The 18,699-nt window shown below is 44.4% G+C and overlaps 1 long non-coding RNA gene across 2 annotated transcripts in view; it reads left to right on the forward strand.

Annotated features, from left to right (window-relative positions):
• The window catches only part of LOC147269778 (uncharacterized), a 103,134-nt gene that overhangs the window by 45,136 nt on the left and 39,299 nt on the right, over positions 1–18,699 (forward strand). For both annotated transcript variants that reach the window (XR_015111594.1, XR_015111592.1), the window contains exon 2: positions 7,720–7,794. This is a non-coding gene — a long non-coding RNA (uncharacterized LOC147269778). The remainder of the gene's footprint in view (positions 1–7,719; positions 7,795–18,699) is intronic.

Below are 18,699 nucleotides of genomic sequence, written 5' to 3' on the forward strand. Positions count from 1 at the left end.
GCACATACACACGGACACAAACAGCTCAGCTCTAATCAGGAGTATAACTGATGCAAGTTGTTTTTCCTTAACTTTACCCTCCCGGATAAAATAATAAATCCTTTGCTCCATTCTGAACTAAACATCAAATGCATGATAGAATTGTAGCTTTATGAAGCTTTGTGATTATTAAATTCTGAGTTGAACCTACGAGTTTTATTCAAGCTTCATTTCCTCTTTTGCATTACCCATATACTGAGTATTCTTTTGACAGCATGGCACAACAAGCTTCTAAAGCAGTTTGATACGAGCATTCAAAGACTAGCCACAGGCTGTTTATGTTGGGAATTGTGTTTTCTTCATATTTAATGCTTTGTATGTCCACTCCAGGCAGTTTTTACAAGTTAAAATTCGTGTACAGTCCAGCGGGCCGGAAACGGGAGGGGGCTCACAGATTGACAGTCTGCAGAAAGGTGCCCAAAGGAGGCCTCAGCATGTGTGTGTGTGCGTGTATTTGTTGTGAAAGTTTCTCTCCTGCAGGGGGTGCTCTGATGGTAAGGTGGTTTCACTGCCATTCAACCCCCTACTGTCTAGTCGCCTCCAGGGATGTTCTGTGTGTGTTCTGGAGCCCATCGTGTCTTTTAAGAACACACTTACAACCAAATACACAATATAAGCATGCATGGCCCTCTGCTGGCTCACGGCTGCCTCCCACCTCTATTACCCTTCTACCCTGCTGTCCCCCCAGCAGGAACACACCTGCAGTTAAGGTCATGGCCTTACCTGGCAGCCCCGCCACCTGCATCACGCCGTTACTCTTTACCTGAGACACCAACACTGTTCTCTGATCAGTTGTTTTCAACACACAGGTTTCATCTGGAGCCCTGAACTTATCGAGAGTTGTTAGACTCTTTCCCATTGCAGACATAAGCTAGTTAGCAAGTTTTTCCACCGGTGGGGTAACGGCTTTAATGACATACTCTGTGCTCGCACTGCCATCATTCTGACATCCCTCGGGTGGCTCTAGTGTTGAATCTAAACATCCAAGGTTGAAGAAGGGGGCTCATTTAGACAAGGATGAAAATAAAATTGTCTTAACTGGAGAGGCAATGAAATTTGTGAGCTTCTGTAAGTAAGGGCCATTCTAAAATCGTTAAAATACAAGGCTTGGTTCTTTATGACGAAGTTATAAACCTCCCCCACCCCTCACTGAAAACAAACTGAGTTATTCCAGTCGATGAGATCCTGTCTGCCATGAAAAATCTAAAACATTTTTTGTTGCTCCTTTCATCTCTATTTAGTTCTGACTGAGCAGTATCTTATTCTCCTGACTTGTGTTGATGAGCAAACTTTTCCTTTTTGGAGAGAAGCTAAGTAAATAAACCTTAACTCGTTGCGAGATTATACCCTCCATGAATTATCACATTACTTGGCGTTAATGAGTCTCCAGTTTCGTTTGTTAAGAATTGGGCCTGTTGCGAAGACGCCCACCAGCTCTGTTTTAGAATGTCTTGACGAAACTGAGTCAGGAAATATAGAGCACAGCAGTGTCTCTTTAGAACAAATGTCCTCATACATTTTTAATACACCAGAATACTTCCAGCTTTTATTGTAATTTATTGTGTGTCAGTGTACTCTTTGTGAGCCAGGGAAGACTCTTTTTCAGATTTTGCCATTTTAGGGAGATCTTTCTAGCTGTCACTCGACAGGTCAGACCTGCTGCTCAAAGGGTTCTCTTCACAGTTGAAACTGATATTTGCTGACTGGGACACTGCTCGCTGCTGGGAGGTGTTCTATGCTGTGAGCTGCCTGTCAGCTGTTGACTGTCAGAAACTTGTCTTGTGGTTGTGTTGTGGCTGTGGGTCTGCAAGACCTCTTTCTGTCATGTTTTCTGTGGTTTCTAAGAGCATTTCTTTGCTGTAGGGAGCTGTCTTCACTATCACCTTGGCTTTCTTTACAGTGAAAGGCTATAAAAGTTGCAATTGTCTGTCTTCCCTTAATAGCATTTTTCTTTTCCTGCAATGAAAGGATGTCCAGATAATGCCTCAGTAGTGCTCTCATCGTGACAGATGGCTTGGAAGTCGATCAAAAAATCAGACACCTGTAAAGATGTATGAACACATCAAATGCAATCGATGTGATTTTGACATGTTGAACGTTAGACTTCGTCCCTCGAATATTCTCCTCTGCAAAAGAGAGGAATACCACGGATTGTGGGAAACTACGACTGTGTACATACATTTGAAGAACCTATGAGGCAAGAATTTATGTGTTGTTTTATCTAGACCAGTGGTTCCCAACCTTTCCAACTCAGGTCCCACTTTTAAGTCTCAAAAATTGTCTCAGCCCACCTCTGACGGCTGTCCCTCCACCATCAGTGTCTCGTCTCTCTTTCCTTTTAATCCTCCCTGTTGCTCGCCAGCTCCATCCCTACACTCCAGCTTCAGCCCTCAGCATCAAATGTAAACAAGTCAAGTGCAACGCGTTCTCGCTGCCCAGTGGTCCGGCCGATAACAACAAAATTTCCTGTGCTCTCATTTGCTTGTCACATGTCTCATACTTGAAGGAAAAAACAAAACAAAATAATGATTTTTTTAATATGTTAATATCCTTTTAAATGAAACCAACAATGAATGAAAATGAAATGAAACATTCAAAACATTATTCTTTATATTTGTATTTTTATATAATTGCATTTCCAACCCCCTCAAAAATCATCCATCCACCCATTTTCTTCGCTTGTTCCTATTAAGGGTCGTGGGGGGTGGAGCCTATCCCAGTGGCTATGGGTGAGAGGCGGGTTCACCCTGGACAGGTCACCAGTCCATGGCAGGGCCAACACATAGAGACAGACAACCATTGGCTCTCCCAGCCACGCCTACGGTCAATTTAGAGTCTGGATTAACCTGGTCCCTCTTGATGTCTTTGGACTGTGGAGGAAGCTGGAGTACCAGAGAGAACCCAGCAGGAACAGGGAGAACATGGAGACTCACCCAGAAAGACCCCGTGCTGCAGCCGGGGCACGAACCCACAACCTTCTTGCTGGCTAACCACTACACCACGGTGCAGCCGCTCAAAAATCATACTTTTTGGAAATTATTTGGTGGCCCACTTGCAGTACCTTCACGGCCCACCAGGGGGCCCATGGCCATTAGGCCCACTTGCAGTACCTTCACGGCCCACCAGGGGGCCCATGGCCATTAGGAATCGCTAATCTGGGCAAACCCTTCATGAACAGTGAACTGTGTGGGTCTGTTTGCCTGGCGGTGAACTTCAGTCTAATTTGACAGTTTGGGACTGTTGTAGACGGGCGACTGTGACTGGTGTTCAACTACGAACAGACTTCCATGGCGTAGTTACACAGATTTGGTTGAAAAAGCTCAATATTTTCATCTTTGTCCGTTTTTGAAGTTGGAATTTATTCCAGCAAATTTGCTGACGCTCACTTATGTTGCATCATCTACATGCAACTGTGCGTGCAGCTGGGATAATGCATTCTCAGTTACCATGAATGCACCTAAAACTTCATCCATTGACGCGTCCGTTGATCCTGCCGCCTCCTCAGACGCTGCTGCAGCTTTCATTTATGGTTTGAGATGGAATCTGAAACACGAATCACTTGAGTTTGAACCATACCTAGAGCTCCCCCACTTTTTGAATTTTTGAGTTTGAAGCTCCAAACTATTTCAAATAAGATGTCTTTAGATGCTACATATTCCAAGTTATTACCAGTGTGCTGCAATCTTATGCAAGTTTCATTTTCTACAGCTCAGTGGCAAAATGCCTCTAGCTGAACAGATGTAGCACTTTACAGAAAACTGCTCTATGTAATAGAGAGAATAGCTGAATACTTATTAGTATATTCTTTTGAAAATATTTATCTATATTAGTGGAGAGAGATTTACAATATGCTGTCGGCTTTATATTTTTTCTTTGGAAGAATTATTTTGAAATTGAATGCGATATAATATGTCCTTAATTTACGATGCAGGGTTTCTTTCTTGAGAGTTTTGAGCTCACACAGTTCCATGAGCACAGAGTCGCTTTCTCATGGATTCGCGGAGGCATGTTTTGAGTTTATGAATTATTAAATAATATAATTGACCAACAGTGCCATCAAAGAAGTGTAAAACTCACGGAAGACTGATGTGTGTGTGTGTGTTTATCCAAAGAAAAAAGTGTAACACACTTCTCCCTGCGATCTGAAGATGCTCGTGCTCTGTTTTCATCCGATGACACGCAGGATTACCACCCTGGTGTTTGTGTATGCAGTATGTATACTTGTACATGTGTGAATGTGTCGGTCGAGTACATTGTGTGTGGTGTAGTGTCGAAGAATACCCTATTGTTTGCTTGTACGTGAGTCACTAGCTCTTTCGTCTCCGTGTAGCGTGTTTCATGTTAGACACTGAAGTGCGGCGCTGATCTGCAGGCCTCGCCTTGCAAACAGCATTTGTCATCTGTGAGACCAGAGTAAAGGAGCACGTTCTACTGTAGGCGTAGATTCTCTGACCACTCCTAAAACCCTCTCATTTACATTTAGAGTGAATACCATGTCAGCAAGGCTCCATTCCACTCAGAGCCCCTCACAGCCTCTCTGCCTCCAACTTGGCAGTACAGGGGGAGTAAAAAACAATAGCCGGTCATGATGAGGAGGCATCAGACACACTAATTTAGAGTCATGGCAAAAATCCTTACCAGAATGACAAGTGCTATTTAGCAAGGTGGATGGAGAAGACTAAATCTTGGCGTGTCAAAACTAGGAAACTGGAACTTATTGGATTTAACTTTAAACAGGAGTCAGAAAAAGAGGGCTACTCAAACCTTTTCATATCGAGAGACACCTGCTGGAGTCGCATTTACTGCATCGGCGATTTGAAGATATTTTGTGACCAGAGTTTGATGTTGGTGCTGAAGCCAACTCAGCATTTCTGTGGCGTGTAGAGAGGTAATAACACACACTTCTACAGTTTCAGTCTTGTGACTAAGATGAGTCCATTTCAACCCCGGGGAGGGCTGCCTCGGTCAGCCTGTCAACCGCCTCGGCCCAGGCTGAAATATCTCAACAAAGCCTTGTCATGAGCTGCGATACAGATGTTCATGTCCTCCGCAGGGGCGACGCGTCCAAACCAAGAGAAACACCAGGGCAGGAAGATAAATGTTACATGTAACATGGAAGCAAATGAACGGTTCCTTCCCACGAAGAGGATTCCTTTTCATATCCACTCATATTCATTAACACTGTCTCCCTCACAAAGACACACTAATTATCATTTCAGGACCTAATTATTAAAAATGCTGTAAAACATGAGAATTCATCAGACTCACTTTTAAAGCATATTCTGGGGTTTGCTGCTAACACTCTGATTGGCTTGTTTTATGGAACTTGATGTTGAGAATGATTTGGCCTTGCTTATTATTATTATTATTATTATTTTTATTATTATTAAAACGTTGTAATGAAAGAAGACGGTAGAGACATTTCAAGTAAGGAAAATATTAAAAACATGCAGACAATCTGGTGGAGTTCCGAGTCAATCCAGTGGCACCGCGGTGGCGACTTGGTGTTGGCCACGCCCCAAGGAATTTGGACTCCAAATTGGACCAGAACATACAAAATGAACATCATGGCCTGTTGAAGAAGGCTTGAAACTAGGATGGGAGACCATGAACTCATTCGGAAGATGTGTATTTAGTTAATATCTCTCATAATACTTTGTGGGTTCGCCCCCTGCTGGCTATTAGAACAAATCACAACATCGGCTTGACTGTCCCACTAAACCTCCCGAAATTCCCTCTGATGGTCGCTGGACTTCACAAAACCAGAGAAGCTAATGGGGCCATTAAGGAGAATGTGGCTTCACACTTTCACCACCAGCCAGTAAACAATGCCTCTGTTATAACAGAGGATTTGTCCTCATAAAAAGAGTCCATTAATGCAGGCGGAGAGGCAGACGACTCCTGTGACGGCAGCGTCAGATATGTGTGGCTTCATGCACTCAGGCGATTTTAATAACTCCTAAAACCTCCTTCAGGAAAGCTGCCGGTGTCGACACCAAACGCCCAGCCTCACCTGAAGCCAGAGTGATATCATGTTCCTCTTGTTTAAGGGTCTTTGAACATTTTCATTAGTTGTCTTACTTCTGGGGTAGCAGAGGACCAAGGGTGCTCTGTCTTTGCAGGAAGCACTAATTATCCCTCCAAGAGATAATAACTGTATTTATCGTCTGAGGTGTTCCGTTTTCTGAAGGGTTATTTATCAAATACCATGTGGGATTACAAAATCAATTCTGAGTGTCACAAATTAATTTGCAGCCATCATCTCGCCTGTTCCCAGGAGGCGACAGGCAGCGGAGGCACCTCACCAAAGCTGCTGAATGGATGTATTTTTCCATATCCTCCATATCTAATGAAGAAGGTTCATGTGAGTCCTGGCAGAAGCAGCAGGCACCTGAGTGAAATCTTTGCCATTTTAGTTTTGGGAGTGTGTGTGTGTGTGTGTGTGTGTGTGTGTGTGTGAGATGATTAGCCCAGTGACTTCCATCTAGATCATACAGAGAGTTCAAGCAGGTGGAGTGATGACTTGTTGCCAACGTGTTTCTAAGTTTGCAGCCAAATGCAGTGTGAACGTTTTAGCTCATCACGTACTTCGTTAGATCGATCTGATGATATATTTTCCCAATGACTCAAATCCAAATGGATTTTTATTCGCATCGCAGCACCTCCTCGGTCACGTGGCTGAATGCTGTAAATTTGAGTTAATGTCTTAACAGTTCGAGAACATGGCAAACTAGCAGCTGCAATCCCAATCAGTGAAGTGGTGCTTCACCCAAACAGTACCCTCTATCAGTGTGACTCCTTGGTGTGGGGCGAAAACACGAGCCTTTTACTGTAGCTGGAAACAGCTGAGACTGAAAATTATGAGAGTACCGATACAAAAATGTCAGTTAACAACTCCTGAACACATCAGGCAGTATAATCTAAATCTAATCTAACTAAAACAGTTTGAGTCCTGGCCAATTGGCAAGCTCGAAGGCAGGGTTTCAAAAAAGTGTTCACCATGAGGAATTTATATAAACGCAGGGCAGTGAAAGAACCTGGACGTGCACTCAAACCTCTTTACAACACGGTGTGATCGCGGTCCCGGCTGTGAACTTTAGGGGTGGGGGGCGGCTGGGTGTTGGGATGCTGCGGCTGATGTACGTAATGTCGGTGAACATCGCCGTATTGTAGTTGGAAGTTATGCTTGTGTTTTTCCGCACAGATCACCCCTCCACTGCTCCTGGATAGAAGCCACCAGTGGTTAATTTAGCAGAACAAATGATAACACTCACTTGCTAATGAGCTCACAGCAGCATATTGTAACAAGATGTTACAGTGTACTTTTGCTGTTTATTTGTGTTTCAGCGTAACAGACGGGTCTGGCAGCCCATTGCAGGTGTGGTTGGAGGCTTGACAAGTTGTTGATATTCACTGAATAGGATTTTCCAGATAGGCAGTAGGGTCGGTTACAGCAAAGCCTCTGATGCAGGAGCGGATCAGCTGAGTAGCCCAAGAGTTGGCAGTGTGTTTTCATCTGTCATTTATATATTCTGGTCTTATTGGGGCAGGACAAGGACAGGAGGTCCCTGGTGCTGCGGCGGGCTGTGTGGAACCTTTCCTATTGCGATTGTGTCCTCTACACATTGATGTGTGCGCATGGAGAGTCATTACATTGTGATTTAATTGTGTTTCCATCAGGGTGTTGGGAGCGACTCCAGGCCTGGCGGGGAAGGTGACCCCAGCCTCCTCTTAATCAATTCAAGACATCTAGCCGTGAGTAATTGATACACGAATGATAATATTTGGCTAAAGTTATGATGATACAGTAATAAATCATGCATACACTCAGGTACACTATAATTGAATATCATTAAATCCCCTATAGATGTTTGTCTGCCAGTTCTGCTTACAAAAGGTTCCTTGTATTCTGTCATTTTGCCACTTTAACAAAGTTAAACATGCCTCAATTTACCACAAATTGATATTATCTAGCTTTCACACAGTATTGCATTTGTTTGCATCTGTTTGTAGCCTGCAGAGGAAACAACAGAATGCGTTGTACGTGTTCGTCAATTCTGACTCACAGATAAAAGAGACCCCCGGTCCTGAGTTTAATGGATAATCTGTTTATATTACGGCTAGAGGCAGTTGCTTTGAATCAGTACTTTACTCGATAAACACTGCGTAGTGGGGAAAAGGTGTGACTTTTTTTTAATGTGTTTAGTGGATTAAAAAGACAACATCTGTCAAATGATCCCTTGGAAAAGGAATGTTCTGAGGATGAAAAATACCCTCAAATCAAAGTAAAGACAATCTGCATCTAGTGGAGAGAACTAATGGCTCGCAGAGAACAGTACAATGGTGGGCAACTGAGGAGCAAACAAGCGTCACATAAACAACACTCCTATTATTCCAGCTCTTTTTCCCACCGAGAACGAGTCTTTCGAGGGCATGTTTGACAGATGTCCTTTTTTCTGTACCAGTGGCACAGCCACAGCCTCGCAGGCTTCATCTTCCATACCACGATGTCCCGTCGCTGGCTTTTCAAGCCAGAGAAGGACAGTTACTACCCTACCCCCAACCTACACACACACACACGCACACACACACACACACGCACACACACACACACACACACACGCACACACACACACACACACACACACACACACACGCTCACAGAGGCTGTCTGAGTGTCTGGGAAGGAGCTGTGCAGCTTTCGGAGCTCAGCATGAGAACATTTGATATTCATAGAAGGGAAGAGGAGGAGAAAGTGAAACAACAGCAGGGGCACTGCCTTACGCCTGATATTACATTGTAATTATGATTTGGATGCAGGAGCTGAGGAAGCGGCGAGGGTGCACTACAAATGTACACCAAAATATCTGCACACACACAGAGCAAAGGTGCAATAATGACGCACACTCTCTGGGTGGGGGGCACATAAACTTCAAACTGCCCGAGCCCGCCTCATCGCAGGAGTAATATGGGATCAGGCACAGCGCCGTGCATCCTGCGCTGCCTTTGAAAGCAGGGAGATGAGGTCTCTGAGTAGGCTTCATACAGCCATCGACAGGCACGTTCTGATTGGTTTGTTTACGTCAATATTTGCAGATGTCAACCTCGGTGCCTTTTGTGAAAATGGATTTTTCAGCATGAGGCAGAATTTCAGTGAAACCACTGGCATTAGTGCGGCTGTCTCAGTAGTTTTAGATTTTCTCTGCCCAATCTTGCACAGGCTGAACCTCATCCTGCCCACATCGCCTTTATTTAGGTTGCATACAACCAACGCTGTGGAGTTGCTGCATGCAACCACACACTCCCTTCTCCATCTGTGTCACGTAGAAGTATAACATTTGTAATTACTTACGCATCATCTGCCCCGTGGTGTACGATACGGCGTCGCTTGCGCTCTGTACTTGCCCTCGTGTGTCTGTATAGCTGTTGTTTTGTGCATCTGGTTGCATGCATTTCATTGGCTTTGTACCTCCATGCTTCACAAATTCAGTTTAATTCAATCTAGTCTAATCTAGAGACGGAGGAAGAGACGGGGATGTATTGAGAGTGGCAGATGTGGAACACCTGGAGCTGCAGGTGCACCTGAGAATATCGCTGACATTAACAGTCAGGACCAACTCTGAACTCACCTGCTCACTGAAGGGTTACGACTGTGTGGTGGAGCAGGTGAAATGATGTAAGTGGACAAATGACAAGGCTTCCTATCTCCCGATGACAGAATAATACCTTATCATAACGAGATGATTAACTTGTTATTGTAACACAAGGGGACAACTAATGCAAAAATCAATCAATAAGCAAAGAAAAGCCATATTTGTAGTTTTTATGCCTTTATGCTGTGCTAATGGGACATTATCTCTGTCATGAGATAACAAAGCTTGCGTGATAAAAGGTTAATTTATTGTGAATCAATATCGACTTTAAAAGAATTGCATGCACAGCCTGTCTTGGCCTCCACCCGCCATAGTGTTACGTGAGAGGATTGTGTTGGACTTTTTGTTGGCCACCACGTGTGTTCACAGGCTGGTACTGTATTTAATACTATATTTCACTTCCTGTATCACTGTTCAATTGTTTTGGCACCAAGATTTTCTGCATTTCCAGTTGGCTATTATTGAGCTAAATCCCCTTCAGATGATGCAGAAAGGTTGCAGGAATGCATTTTGGACACGTCGGTCTCTTTTTGCTCCTCCCTCTGAGGGTAAAACGTCGTCCACTGATTTCCTTCTACTTTGGCTACAACCAGAAACCAGTCTTCCTAAAATCTTGCCCCTACTTATGGTGCATTCATATGCAGATATGTGTTTACACAGATTACAGACAGACAGGGAGAGATCATGAACTGCACAACAATATCCTGAAAGAGTCAGTTCTCCCTAAAGTGACAGATTCAGAGTGCTTTGTGTTGCGCATTGGAAACGTGCCAGAGGGATTTTCAAATTTGATTTGTAAAGCCTTTAAAAACAAAAAAGGGGAGCTGGGAGGGCAAAGAGTGAAGCGGCTAAGCAGCAGAAGACACAAATGAAAAGAGAGATTTTGGACTGTGCCCTAACAGAGAAACAAACATCCATATGTAAAAATTACATTACTCTTCAATTGGATTAGTAAAGGTATTGTTTTGAGGAGCGAGAGAGCGCGAGGCAGAGAGATCTGTCAGACCGCGATGCTGGCACATCTACTCGCCCTCTTTTATCAAAGATAAGTAGTATTGATTTACTTTGAGGCTGTAAAAAGTATTCGTCTTAAGAGCTGACATTTAATAATCTCCACCTAATCCGTGTTTTGCTGGAGGCCTCTTGAGATGCTGGTGAGTCCTCTATTGTTCTCTTGTTCTCGCCTGCACCAGCGGCAGGAGACGGACATGTTTTTAACCCTTTGCTGGCTCACAGCCAGACGTACGGACATGCAGGTGCGGTTGTTTGATGAAGACTGGAGGAATGCAGCAGTTAAACCGTCAGGCTGCCTCACTGCGGTTTGATGGACCGATTCGCAGAGGTTGCTTTTTCTTTGTTGTGTGTGTGTGTGTGTGTGTGTGTGTGTGTGTGTGTGTGTATACCTGCCTGCATAGTCTTGTTTGTAGAAACCTACAGAGAGATGTCCTTTTACAGGAGTAAGTCTGTTTTGTTGCACATGTAGAATTGTGAGTTTAGGATGCGTGTTTAAAATCATTTTCTTTAATTATCAACATCTTGGAGGGATCATGTGTCATCATCCATACACAATCTGTTGTTATATTGTAGGGAATTAAGTCAAAACACTAGAAGCATTATATTTACTGATGTACTGTAACTGCAGACGGAGTTTTCAGTTGCAAAGGAAGAGTTCATGTGTTTAATGTGCATGAATATGAAATTAATGATTTGTTGAACCTAAAATGGGAAACATTTGATTTTCACTTGTTTTTGTTTTGTGGTGTGTCCAGAAATGTGAGACCAGCTGGTGAATGTTGTGGATTATTGGCCTCTATATGCTGGTTTGAATGCGTTACAGTACAGCTCGTGTTTTATGGATCTTTTCCGCTGCCTCCAGTGGCAAAAAACCCCAAAGATCCAACAACCCCAAAATCAGTGAAAGGTGTAGATGATGCAAGCAAACTAGTGAGCTCGTTTTTATCCCAGGCGCTGAAACTGACGTGTCTGATACCACGTGCAGGGCGTTCTTTTGCATTTGTAGGAGTGGGCTGTCAATCAACCCCAATAATTAGCTTTTCTATTAGCTTTTTTATGATCTGTCCCTAACATGAGCATCCAGTGCCTAAACCTCACTGGTCCTTAACCATAACATTGACTCACTGATCAAGTGATGGCTGGTGAGAACTCACGGTGAGCTTTACAGTCTCAGCTCAGGGCTGGAAATGAGAAGCAAGAGTAGAACCACCTCTTACGCATCATTCTCTCTGTTTGATGGCATCAGATACGAAGTGATCTTAACATGAGTGGGTTTATCTCTGAGTTAGCTTCAACCTGATTCACACGGGAGCATGGAAGAATCTGTTGGAAGACCAAATATCACTCAGAGCCCCTGCCAGAGGCACAAACTAGAAAAAAGTCAGCGTGGAGTAACAGGTCACGGATCGGACCCATCAGATTACAGCTAGTCTGGTTTACCAGAACATCGTCGTGGGTGTGAGACTGATATTGCACTGCCAGTTCAGACGGCTGACTGGATGGTAGGATGAGGCAGGACCGTGAGGTTATTTCAGTGAATATTTGTAATGATACACAACCGATATGAATATATAAACGTATATGTTTCCTGAATGGAATGTGGATTCCCCATAAAGTTCTAATTCAGGCTCCCTGTTGCTGCATGGATTCTGATTGGCTTACAGAAATACAAGCAAGTGTTATGTCTACTATAACAGAATGAGAGCAGCTTGAGCCACAGCACTACGGAAGGACATCTGTCCAAACAAGACCCGATCACAACAAAGTATATTTCAGGTTCTGCGGGGATTCCAGCAGAAAGAGCCGAGTCTCATCTGGTGGAGATGCAAACGTCGAGGTACAGGGAGCAGTTTGATTTGCCCCCGACAGTCACAGTGTGCAGTAATGAGAGATCATTAACATGTTGGTCACATTCTGCTTCATTTCAAGATGAAGATTAATATGGTATCAAACTAAGTTGATTTCTCATTAATGAATACAGCACCGGGGCCTACTGCTGGCTTTTGGAGCCTTCCACATCGCAGGTAAGCAAACAGTGAGGCGCACGTCTGCCTTGAGCATCAGTACACGACCGCGTCATTGAGAAACGCTGCGAGTCTAAAAGAAAACTTTAAATGAGACACTTGCACCACCAGCAAGTTGAAATAAAATTACAAGATATGATTAATTGGTTATACTTCATATCTGAAAAGATAAGTTTCAGGGTGACATCACAATGTTCTAAAAAAACAAACTCTTTTCCATCCACGAATCTCTGTAACTTTTTGATGTTTGTTGTAACATTGAATTCCCTTAAAGTCTCTTGTTTACCATGAGTTCGAACAAACAGGATGTGAACTGCTATGGGACTGACGAATGGAGGCGTCGAATCACAGCTTTCCGGTGCAACAGTAACTGCACCCATGGCTTGAACCACTGGGTTTTTGTGCTTCCACCAGAACTACGCAGGATCCGACTTGACATGAGAGTATCAAGAACTCACAGTGAATTCACAAACCTCTGGTGAGCTCTGACTGGTCCAATCACCATCTGATGTTTGATTTTTGATCAGGGAGTCACTGTGGTGTTGAGCTCGCGCTACGCCAACAGCAAGACCCAAATGAAAACAATTCTGTCCGTGCGTGAGCGTAAACATCACGGCCTCAAATGTTTCTTGGAGGGGACTGTAAATTCCAGGCCCGTCTCTTGTCCATTAGCGAGGCTGGGTTCTCCCCGGTTGCCCTCGGTGCCCGGCGTCTCGGCGGAGGTGCTCTGACACACAGCACACCAAATGAGATGTGACTTGTGCCGGCATACTGTTCTATTTATACTGGACGGGGCGACACCGAAGGAGAGATGCAAAAAAGTGCTCACCTGCTGCTTGATGAGGTCGGGTGGCTCTCCAAGCCCACGAGGAGGCTGGGTAATTTTCACCATCACATCTAAGGGTGTAAGCGAGACCACCGCCTCCTCCTCCTCAAATGGGCCTCGCCCACCATCCCCCCAAAGGCAAAGAAAAACAGTAGATAATTACCTGGTGTGAAATTTTGCTGCAGTTCGTGTCTCCATCGCACGCCGATGTGTTGGTGTCATTTTTCGCTCATATTGAACTGTGGTTTTGAGGACATGCAACACGGCTGTTGTGCTGCTGCTTCTTGTGGAGGTGCGCTCCCTGAGGTAAAGGAGCAATTCTAAAAATAATGGTTTTTCTTCTTTGTCTCCCCTTCTTTAAAAACTGCACGGAAAAGCTCAGAAATTGTTTTGTCTTTGACTTGAGAATTGTGTGATGTTTGGGCCAGAATCTCTCAAACGGCTAAAAATGGATTAAAGTGAGAGATGAATTTAGATGAATGATCACAAATTAAGAAGGCTCATTGAGGCTTTCACACCCCCAGTCTGGTTTCCTCTGATCTGAATCAGTGGATGAGATGTTGCGTTTTTAATTTGGTCCTCGGCAAACCAGCGTCTGTGAACGCACGACACCGTCGTTCTACTGCTCGTTCATCGATTGAACAGAGAATTTGCTTATCAGAATTATTTTCCTGTCAATCAAATTGACTGAGTTGACTTGGACTGCAATCATTTTAGTGTTGACCTCATTTAAATATCAAGGTATTTATAAAACCGTATAATGAGTATTTCTGTGGTACATGCCACGTGTTTTCTTGATAATAATACAAAAACGGAACACTCGCGAGAAGCTGTTTCCTAGAGCAGTTAACATAAGACTGTGACCAGTACATGTCTACAACACACCTCATTAATGCGACTACGACTGGAAACTGGTTGTGATGGATACGCATCCGTCTGAATAAGAACGTAAGCAGGCCTACATCAGGTAATGATGGAGTGTTGTCGTCCATTGGCGGGAGCAGCAGCAGCAGCGTATTGGGATCTCTTTGGTAGCTTCAGCCATGACATGGCATCATGAATGAGTCTGCTAAAAGGATAAGCTAGCCAGTAGAGATGGGACTATTAAAGAAGTATTAGTATTGATAAACCTTTTCAGGTTTCTGTGTAATTAATGATCTCGCTGCAGGCTCACCTCTCCTCTCAGTGTGTGGGGGTATAGACACCCCCCCCCCAGCATCTGATGATGCACTTTGTTTGAGTTTAATTCCCATCTGAGGTCTGTTGGAATTCTCCCCTGAGATGCATTGCCGCTCTCGGGCTGGTCTCACAGGACCGTGGTTTGATTGTTTGTTCTGACCCTGGCCTGGGCCGCAGTCTGGGAGGGGCGTCACAGTTCATCTGTCATCTTGGTTGGGATCTCTCTGAAAAGTCTGTGCCAAAGGTGAGGGAGGGCCCTTAAATGTGGGAGATAAGAGTAGACCCTTGATAACAGCAGTGGTGATATGGAGGGGAACAGGTTCACTATTTGGGGTGAAGGACGTCCCCCCTGCAAAGTTGATACCATCATATTAGCTCAAGCTGCTGTGTTGTGTGCAACATTTTGCTTTTCTCGGCTCCGGACAGATGGCTTGTCTTTCATAGGAGAGACGGTCAGAAAGCTGAAGCTCTGTGCTGGGCTGCTGTATATCAAAGAAGCTGACAGTCGAGAGTGGCGGAGGGTCCAGGACGGCGGGCAACGGTTGGCTCCCAGCCACAGATAAGTCCAAAAGCAAGGCACAAGTGAAAGAGTAAAAGGATAACGTAGCTTTAGTGAGGAGAGTGTCTCATTTAGAAGACATTTGAAAATGAGTTCCACAGACTCTCACTTCAGGGCCTCTCACCTCGTGATTGGGGGAGTGGCTGCCGGCCGCAGAGCCAATACGTGTTGAAACATTAATACTCGTCGCCAGTCTGCAGGGCCACTAGATGTTGGGGTTGTGAAGAGGGATAGTTGGATGAAGCTGCCTCCATTATGTTATCTGCCACCAGATCAGCCAGAGGGAAAATTCAATCGCTGTAGCAGAGTTTCAATTCCAAAGCGAAGCACAAAACTTTTGCACTCTTGTAAAACTTCAGGTGTGTAGGAGTAGAATGCAGGTCGATACAAGATGAGCGAAAAGACTCCCGCACACTGCCTTGCACTTGCAGATAACAGCAGGTAACGTTATTGTCACAACATCTCTGCTCTGATGCCTCCTCCAGGTGATTCTTCACGAATCTCGAACACACATTTATAGCACAGTATGTAAAATTAAAATCCATTTTACCAATATGTCAAGATTGGGACCTGAATCATGAAAGAATTTGTTGGGAGGATCTTTGAACTCGCTGGTGCAGAAATCCTCATGGCATCATCGCACGTTGTTCTAACTGCTGAGATAAAGATGGGCCCAGTGAAGAGAAGGCATGAATAATTAGCTGGGTTTAGATATAAATCTTTCCTATATCTGTTCAATAAAGTTTACAAAGCTGATCTGGGGATTCTCCTCCTGCCATAGAATATTGATCTCGGTGGGAATTTCTTCACAGCTGTAAAATATTGTGTAAATTTCAAGCTCCACCTCCATCACTCAGGCCAGCTCTCATGACTTCAATAAATGCCAGATACGGGGAGAAGGGAAACCAAATGGTGTGAGTGTGTGTGTGTGTGTGTGTGTGTGTGTGTGTGTGTGTGTATATGTGTGTGTGTGTGTATGTATATGTGTGTGTGTGAGAGAACAGGGTTTGTGAGCAGGGCTGCGGCAGGATTAATGATCAGAGAGGCAAACTTGGCTTTTGCTTGCATCAGGTAATCAATGGCACAGAGCGAGGCAGACGTGCTGGCCGGCCGGCGGAGACGCTCGGCGTGAGCTGCGAGCGCCGAGACTAACCTCCTCTCATTTCTCAACAAGACAGAGGGCCCCTCGCTGCCAAGCAGACAAGGTGAAACACTGTGGGGACCCGACTTGAATGGCAAGGGCTTTTATGCAGTTTAATGATTTTATTAATCTGATGAGTCAAATGCGAGCGTCGCGAGTCCTGCTGGTGATATGTCATTGGTCCTAAATGGCGATTCTCATTGAGTCATTTTGCCCTTGACAAGGATTAGGTAGATATTGGGAATAAACAGGAAACTATAAACTGTGCTCCAAGCTTGGTTCAGATATGAAAAGACACCAGAGACATTAAAATGTTAGCTGCCGAGCTGAAAAAGGACAAAGGTCATCAATTTAAACTGAAATAGATTTATAAATAAGCTAGTTCTCCTCTGTACTCCACCACAGCAAGCATTCTTCTTTTACTCGGGATTTCAAAGACCACATGGCTTTGACTGACATGTCGGTTTGTTCCTGGTGTTTAATTGCATTTTCAAAGATTCTTCAGGGATCACAAGGTGGACTAGCTGTTGTGTTTATCGTGTGGGGCTGCTTTCTTACTCGCCTTTGATTCAACTATTTATGCTCTTGCATAAAAGCCTGCTTTCATGTTGTAAATGCACTCTGATTCTTAATTGAGTATAAAATGTCTCTGTGCACCTTAAAGATGTTTTACATCCGTAGAGGAGGTTATGTTTCCCCCCTTGACCCTGGGTCCAGCTGTCAGGGGGATTAACTCAGAACGAGCGCCCGTTCTCTGACTGGAGTGTTTATCCTCATTTTTGTGTTTTTTTCATGTGTTTACTGCACAAGGTTGTAAATGCCACTCCTCCTCCTCGCCATCTCGCAGCATGGTCATACACGTGATACAATTCACACTGGAAAACACTTGTTCCACTCGCATCGTGTCACTTACCTGTGAGAAGTGGGTGTTTCTCTGATGGCTTCCTATATTCGGTCCCATCCTTTCACATCTCAGCCGAACTGCCCCAGGGTTCATTTGGAGGAGAACTGAGACCGCCATTTTGGTGAGGACCAGTTTGCTTGTTGAGTTTGAGTTCAAACGATTTTTCACAGCTGCTCAAACGTAGCTCATAAGGCTCATTGTGACCAAAGCCTAGCTGATGGATGAATATTGTTCGCACACACCGGCCGTCTTGCTGTCTGCAGTGTTTGCATTGTTCAGACGATGGCAGTGAGGCTGTAGGCGCCGTAATATTCCTATTGTCTACTCTTTGGTTTTTCAAGCCGGGCTGAATCTATATCTTCGTCTGGAACTGGCAAATTTATGCAAGTGCAGGACAGAAGCTCAATCTTACGAAATCCTTTTAACCTTAACTTGTTCTTATCATACAGCCAGCCGCCTACGAGGTGGGTCATAGCCGTGATGAAGCGGCCATTAGCTCGCGCAGTCTGACCTTACAAAGGAAAACTGTCACAAACTAAGTTCTTTCAAGTACCCAGCCTCCAAAAACGCCTGATCAATCAAGCTGACTCACGAGTTTTTATGAGTGTGATTCTCAGTCAAGAGTGTCAGCGTGTGATTATACATCCATCTATCATTGGGATGGGACTAAGTATTGGCTCCTCCTGACAGACTCTGAGGAATAGGACTCGACTTCGAGACAGACTCACTAGATCAGCACTCTGGAACATTCAGGAGAGTCGACAGGAGCTCAGCTTTGCCTTCATCCTCTCAACATCCTCTTAATTATCGTCCAGGGCTTCCTTTTCTGGCTGTTTGGTTGCTGCTGTTTCTGGTTTCTGTCCGTCTGTGCCACCACCTCCTAAAACCCTCACTGGCTCATGCTGATGACACAAAGCGCCAACAGACTCTGTATGGACCTATCAAGCAGCGCAGAAATGTCTGTAGCGCAGAAAACTTTGTGTGTCGCCCCACATAAATGTCAGAATTGACACCAGTGTGTCTCTCCTCACTCTATCACAACTTTGAAGCATTTCTGAAGTGTACATTTGTTACTGTTTGCACCGGCTTTATTTTCCTTTCTTGCAAGATGTTAGAAAAAAGCTGCAGATCTTTTCCTAAAGAAAGATAATTACAACACTTGTTTTTCACATGTCCGAGTAAAAGATCTAACGCTCCTTACTTGCACACAATCCCATTTCACAATCTGTTACTTAAATTACCTGACAAGTGTGCAACCAGCAGGATTATTGCACAAGTGAGTCTTGAATCTTAGAGACACAAGTCTCCTCCTACTAAACCTTCCACCGTGTGTGATTACATGAACGTCTCATCATTCTGA

Source organism: Aulostomus chinensis, chromosome 2 (assembly GCF_037954235.1).
Source record: "Aulostomus chinensis isolate RoL2024-O1b breed Wild chromosome 2, RoL_Achi_v1.0, whole genome shotgun sequence".
Taxonomy (NCBI): domain Eukaryota; kingdom Metazoa; phylum Chordata; class Actinopteri; order Syngnathiformes; family Aulostomidae; genus Aulostomus; species Aulostomus chinensis.